Source organism: Gossypium hirsutum, chromosome A06, assembly GCF_007990345.1.
Source record: "Gossypium hirsutum isolate 1008001.06 chromosome A06, Gossypium_hirsutum_v2.1, whole genome shotgun sequence".
Lineage (NCBI taxonomy): Eukaryota > Viridiplantae > Streptophyta > Magnoliopsida > Malvales > Malvaceae > Gossypium > Gossypium hirsutum.
In genome coordinates this window covers 70,771,590-70,779,181 of record NC_053429.1, presented here as the reverse complement: position 1 = coordinate 70,779,181, position 7,592 = coordinate 70,771,590, and positions in this window count along the sequence as shown.

Here is a 7,592-nt window from a genome sequence, read left to right as displayed (position 1 = left end):
AACACGTGATGAATTTAATTAAAAAAACTATTGGTCATTAATTTTTTTATGATTTTTATAAAATTTTAAAATTTTACAATTTTTATTAAAATTTAATAATTTTTAAAATTTAATAATTATTATTTATATTTTTTTTCTAATTTTTAATAAGAGCAGGGGCTTAATTGCTGTTTGGAAAAAATTTGAGGGTCCTTTTGATGCATTTTGAAAGTTCAAGTACCCAATTGAGTGAAAAAAAGTAGGGCCTTAATTGCTTTTTTTGAAGAATTTTGAGGGCTTTTTTTAATGCATTTTGAAAGTTCTGGTGCTCAATTGAGTGTAAAAAAAAAGAAGGGCTTAATTGCTTTGTTTTTTTAAAAGTTCGAGGGCTTTTTACACCCTTAAGCCAAAAAAAAAAACACTAAAATGTTGGCTTTATGTGTTTAGGGCTTAGATATCTTTGTTCTAAATATTTAACAAGAATAGAAAAAATATTTTTAAAGAAAGTCTACTAGTGAAGTAGAGGAAAAACAAAAATTATATATTATGTATTAATTTATGATTTTTATAAATTTTATAATTATTTTAATTTTCAAAAATTTAATCGCCCAATCTAAATTTCCTAATTCAGTCCCGCATAAAATTTTCAAGTAAACCGCAATTATTGAAGAAAAATAAAGAAGAATGTGTATAAATAAGGTGAATTAACATACAAATGAATGATCTATTTATTGTGTAAAAAAGTGACGGATAAGGAGAAAAGATTCAAGAATAAAAGAAGCAAACTATGTATATTTAGAATATTAGTGGGAAAGAGAAAACATCTCCTCCATTCGCTCTTTCACCATCCAAATCAAGAAACAAAAAGAAAGAAACTTTTCCTTCTCATTTCTACCATTTCTGTGCCTTGATCAGGACAGTTGGTGAGGTTTTCTTTTTTTTTTCTTTTTAGTTGAATTTTGGTTAAATGACAATGGGTAATAATTGCCCATTAATTAATTTATAGAATTAGCAAGTTTAATGGTTAGAAAATTTGAGAAATGTGATGTTAGAAGATTAAATTCATGAATGAAGTTAAATTAAATTAGGTGTGAACATGATAGAGAAGTGGTTAGTGATAGTGAATCAAGTTGAAATTAAGACTAGATTACTAACAAATTATATTTTACCAAAGATTTATTTGAAAAAAGTGAAAACTTTGAGAGTTTATTATTAAATAATAAAATTAGAAAGTCCCTGTACTATATTTGTTAAGTCAAATCTAAATTTGGTCGGACAAACTGTGCAATATAAATGTTTTGAATATTAGAGTAGTGAAGGACTAAGTTAAATTAAATGCATTCACGTTTGATTTCGTTGAATTGTGTTGAATTATGTGAATAAAAACGTTCTTGTAATTGTATTACTGAATGTAGCCAAAGAAAAAGCTAAAATGTTTAAGGCAAAAGGAAAAGAAAAGTTGGATGTAGTTTAGCTTTTGCAGTTTGTGCTTCAATTTCAATTTGCTTCCGTAGACTAACTAATCATTATAAACAATATGTTTATGCATCAAGGTAATTGTATCTTTCTCTATAAAATTTGAATAATGGATTCGATTGTTGATACTTGAAATATGTGATAAATATTCGAAATTGTGTTTGTTACGATATAAATGTTGAGACGGTGATATAATGATGATATGTGTTACAAAGGTGATTATGATGTAATGCCCCGTTAAATGATGCTAGACATAGTTCGGTTATAGTTTGTCATGCCATAGGGTCATCGATATAGTGATTTACAAGCCATTGTTATCCGGCAACCCGAGATGGTGAAATGAAAAATATAGACAAATAGTAAAAACCAATGTTGCCAAGAAACCTGAGATGGTAGAATATACAAAATTTAAAAGTCATTGTTGCTGGACAACCTGAGATGACAAAATAAAATAGATCCATGTATCCGTCCTAATGTCTATCATTGAATAATAAGGGCTAGAATGAATAAGCATTGAAATTGATACTAAAATGTGAAATGATTAAGGAAGTTCGAAAATGACATGATGAGTGAAAATAGTAGTTATCAAAATAATTTATTCTTGTTATATATACTTAATTTATTCTTAATGCAATATGTTTGAATTTGAAATATATTTGCACCGCTGAGTATTCTATACTTACCATACGATTATGTTTGTTTCTGTGCACAAGTATTAGACCTGAGTAGATATAGATTATGGTGATCAAGCATCCAACTCAATAACTCAACTCAAAACACACTTTATTATCTCTTTTTTATGTATATATCTGTGTGTGTGAGAGTGTGTGTATTTGAGTTGAAATGACATGTACATAGGTTGTTTTGGACATATTGCTTAAATGGTCATATCAGTATATTTGGTATATTTGTTAAAATATGCCCAAAGACCAATCATGAGACGATTGTAATCACATACTCATTTTACCTTGTTTGTCAATATAAGACATTGTCATTGTTATTTTAGTTTCTCTTTCTGTGTGTGTAAATAAACTGATTAATAATAAAGTCTTGAGAGCAATATAATTATTTTTAAAAGGTCATTAGTCAAGTATTATTGTGGGCTTGGACAATAATAATGCATTAAGACCAATGTCTAGTTGGTTGATGACAAAGTGTGGTCATTAACATAGGGATGTCAAAATCAATACATGGGTATGTGTTAGAAAACAATATACTAGACTGACCCGCTATAAGTATGTTTCATGGATTATTATGAAATAGTCACAACATTACTCATAATGATAACTATGTATACTATTCTCAGGCTTGAGATCATTATTGTCCCAACATCGTGAGTCATATATTTTGATACAGTGGAACGTCTACCGTAATAGGTTGTACTATAAAGACTGATGTTGGGTATACCACAATCTATGTAGTGGGATATGATTGATGAAGATAGAATTTGTCCCTCCTATATAATGGGAGTAATATCTTAGAACACTTGATGGAGTGAGACTAGAAATGCATGGCCATGCTAAAATAAGTTGATATGAGATATCATACTTATTGTTTATTGTAGTCTACTCAAAATATCAAGAAATATAAGATTGGGCTATACAAGTGTGACTATACCATTACTTGTGTCTAATCTAGATACAAAGGATAAAAGGATATAATACATGAAAAAAATTATCACAGAAATGTTATTTCGAATTTCAATTTATTGTAACTTGGGTAGATGTGATGCATTTCTAGATGCCATTCATTGCTTGTGACATTCGAATTGTTCTAGTATTACTACAAACATTGCAAGAGCCTACAGGGTCATACCCCATGGTTGAAGTGAATAGAATCCAAATCCAGTTGGTATTCGTGTTTAGCTGTCACATGAATTAAATTAATTATTGAATTAATTTAATTTGATAGTTAATGTTGAACACATTATATGTACAAACTTGTTGTACACAAATAGAGAATATATTTAAAATTAATATATGAATTTGATTCATTTAAAATATTAACTGAATATAGTTTACCAAAATTATTAATATAAATAGTTATAATAATTTTGGTCAAAGATAAAAGAAATGGAAGTTGATATTTTTTGGAAAGAATGTAATATTTTTAATATGCTTTCCATATGTTTTTCTAAAATTAAAGGGAATAATTCTATTTTTCTGGTTATGTGATATTAAAGAAAAATAAAAAAGATGAAAATCCCTGATTGTGAGAGGGTTACCAAGAAAATAATAGACAGGGTCTAGTAGCCGTCTTTTCAAAATTCTATCTGAGAGGTTCAAGAGAATTTTTCTGTTCATTCTTTGACGACGTAGACTACATCGAGGCCAATACGACTTTATTGCAGCTTGGAACTAACATCATGCAAAGGGATCAGATCAAATAAGAAGATGTATATCTTCGGCCCTATTTCAACCTGTAAGGTCCTAGTAGTCAGTGGTGTCAAAAATTATGGTTTCGGAACCTCATTTACGTAAAACGAAAATGTCAATATGTTTATTAAATATTTACAAAGTTATGTTAGAAGCGAATTGAATTTTGGTTAGGTAATGTCGTGGAATTAATACTTAATTTAAGTACAAGGACTAAACCGCATAAGTGGTAAAAATGCAATTTACTAAAGGATTATAGTTAGAACTTAAATAAAGGGGTTAAAATAACAATTATACACTAAGTTACTACCACATGGTCAGTTAATGAGTCATATATATAGATATGTTATATTATAAAACATGAAACGAATTAAAATTCATAAAATAAAAACATAATAAAAAATATAGTAAATGGACAAGACCAAAACCATTTTTCATCCATTTTCTTTCATCAAACCGAACATGGAAAAGAAAAATCTAGGGACACAAGGTTGGTTCTCCAAAATTTCAAGCCTTAATTTGGTTAGTTCAATTTAGTCATTTTCCTATAATTTTTTTTTGTTTTTGAAATCTCAGTACCTTGAGCTAGCTGACTCATGTCGTATTTTGCATTATTGTTAAAATTTGAGGATGTTTTCATGGTTAAATAGTTGAAGTTCTAGGGATTAGTTTGATAGATTTTAAGTTTAGACTTGAAAAATGATAAAATTATAAAGCCAATTGACAATTTTGTGCAATAGGGACCTAGCTGCATAAATTTTGAAATTTCAGGGTAGAAAGATGAAATAGGGAGTTAAATTAGGCCTACAGTGAAATTAGTATTAAAATTTGAGGTTAATTGTGAAAGTTATGTTAGTATCGATTGTAGGGACTAAATTGAATAAAATGAATAAGTTGCATAACTTAGTAATTGAATGCAAAATTTGTTGTGTATTGATAATTTATTATGTTTGTTTTAACCCATAGCTAACGTCGACTTGGATTCCTCGAAAAAGAAAGGAAAAGATAAAGTCGTCGATGAATAGCATGGAATTTACGGTTTGTGTTTCTATAATTCGAACTACTCGTAAATTGCATTTAGAATTGTTTGTGGATGGTAAGAATATGAGGTGATCCATTTGTGATAATGAAATGTATTGGATTGAATTTAATTGATTGACATATTTTAGAACTAAACTAAATATTTATGAAAAGTGAATACATTTATACAGATGTGAAATTGAGTATGAAATTGTGATGATTATTGTTGCTACATGTTGAACAAAAGTGTTTATGATGAAAACAAGTATAAATTGAGATAATTGTTAATAATAAATGTGAAATGGAAACCTTATTAAATGTTCAGACAAAGAAGGATAAGTTGGCATGCCATAGGATAGGAAGAGTTCTAGGTTACTTCGACTACGAGTCGATAAGGCACTAGGTGCCAATTTGCTTCGGTTTAACAAATGAGACACTGGGTTCCAAATTACTAATAGCACTGGGCACAAATATTTGCTTCGGAGTGAGGCAATTGTTGGCAAACTGGAGTGTTGGTTGAATCCGTGTATCCGTCAGAGTCCAAGTCGTGTTAATAGGGATATAAAATGGTAAAATCAAGGTAATGGATATTGAAATGACAAATGTTGAGAAATGGAAATGAAATGTGACATGGAACATGAAATGGTGGATTAAACTATGAATATTGACTGTACATAATCAATGAACTCTTGAAATGAGAAATTGAGATGAAATGTGCCATTATATTAGTTGAATTAGCAAATGACTATGTGAAATAACCTATTGGATTTGTATATTGCATATCATCTTTATTGAATATATGCATCACTATAACTTATATCATGTTTTAAATGTTTGGATTATAGAAATAGCACTGAATTATACTCAATGTATGATTTTTTTCCATACATAAGTTAGGTACTGTATGTTTCGATCATCGACTCAGCATCCAATAGAAAATCTTGGACTCAACTGTCAGTGATATGGTAATTTTGGTTTTGGTATGTACCTAGGATGTCTTATAGTTATATAATGTTTATTTCATTTGTGTTGGCGTTTTGAGAAATCTTATGTATATATATGTATATATCTATGTGATGGCATTGATCATGAAGGTGGTATGTTGTAGAGTATTTGATTTGTCTGGTTGATGGCTTAAATGGTGATTAGGTAATATGCCTTAGAATAAGTATGCAAAAGTGATTCATATGCTTATGCATGCTTGCTATAGTTTGGTAGCTTTAGTGCATATGATATTAATTTGAATTGGAGTCATTTTGAAAAATGTTTTTAATGGTTAGTTGGTGCTAAATACAGTCATTATTTCAGATGCCTTGAAAGGTATATTGAATTGATATGCATGCGATGCTTTATTTGTTTTTAGATTGATTATGTTGGAGTGCCTTATGAGGCACATTGTTAAGTTTTTGTTGATGTTTTTCAATTCTACAATCATAGTTATGGTACCATTTGAGTTATAGGTAATTTGGGCATGAAATGAACAATTTAAAGATAACATTTTACCATTTCTAAACTTAGGCATCAATATTTTTGTATTTGTATCGATATGTATAGTTTCTAAAACTAATAAAATACTAAAATTTTATTGATTTTTATATTAGTATCGATATTTTTAATAAAATATCAATACCAAAGAATAAACAACGATACTCTTGTTTTGCATAAAAAATAGAAACATGATTTGGTACTGATTTTTAATAAGGTATCGATAATTATCGATACCCAACAATTAAATATCGACACCAACTTTGAAATTTTAAGATTTTGAATTATTTATAATTAAACCCTAGTTCATGCCTGAATTTTTACGATTAGGTCTATATAGATGACCAATTTATTGTATTTGTTTATATGTGATTTGATGATGATTAATTGAGGTTTTGAATAATAAATTACACATAAATTATTTTGTATTTGTTCATTACTCTGGTTCAGCGATCGGACCTGGTAAGGGATGTTACATTTATTGGTATCAGAGTTATAGGTTTAGCCGATTCTCAAAGTAAATCGAGCTTAGAATTGAGTCTCAAGGTACATGCCAAAGTTGAGTCGAGTCTGAGTCAGGATTTGGATGATGATTATATTGTTTCTGTTTTATAGTTGATTGATGTTGGGAGAATCCAAAAATGAAGTAAATCAGAGTATTCGCAGTAGCGACCACCTCACTGAGAACAAAATTAGGTCGAATAGGTGGCACCAAGAATTGACTCAGTTGGTGCCCAACTTCCTAGGGTGATTCAACTATATTTCGAGCTATTTCTCATGCTCTTTAGAGAGTGGCGGGAGCTACTCCTTTTGTAGTACATGTGCCTATTGTTCGACAAACTCCGATTAAAGAATTACGAAGATATGGCACTACTGAGTTTTTGGGTCCGAAAGGGGTTGATCCCTCAATTGTCGAAGTTTGATTAGAATCTACTAAATGTATTTCGCAACAACTCGAGTGTACCCCATGTGAATGTGTAATTTGTGCCATTTCTCTACTGTAAGGAGAAGCTTATAGGTGGTGGATAGTAGTACGCCACGTACCTACTGGGCGAGCCGACTGGGAGAGCTTTCAAAATGAATTTCAGAAGTTTGTTAGAGAATTGTATCTTGAGGATCAAAAACAAGTTTTTTTTGTTGAAACAGAATGAAATGTCAGTGGCTAATTACAAACACGACTTTTTGCGACTTAGTAATTACCCCTCAGAGTAATCATTTTCAATACCAAAAATATGTTATTCATAGCTTTCAGTCATC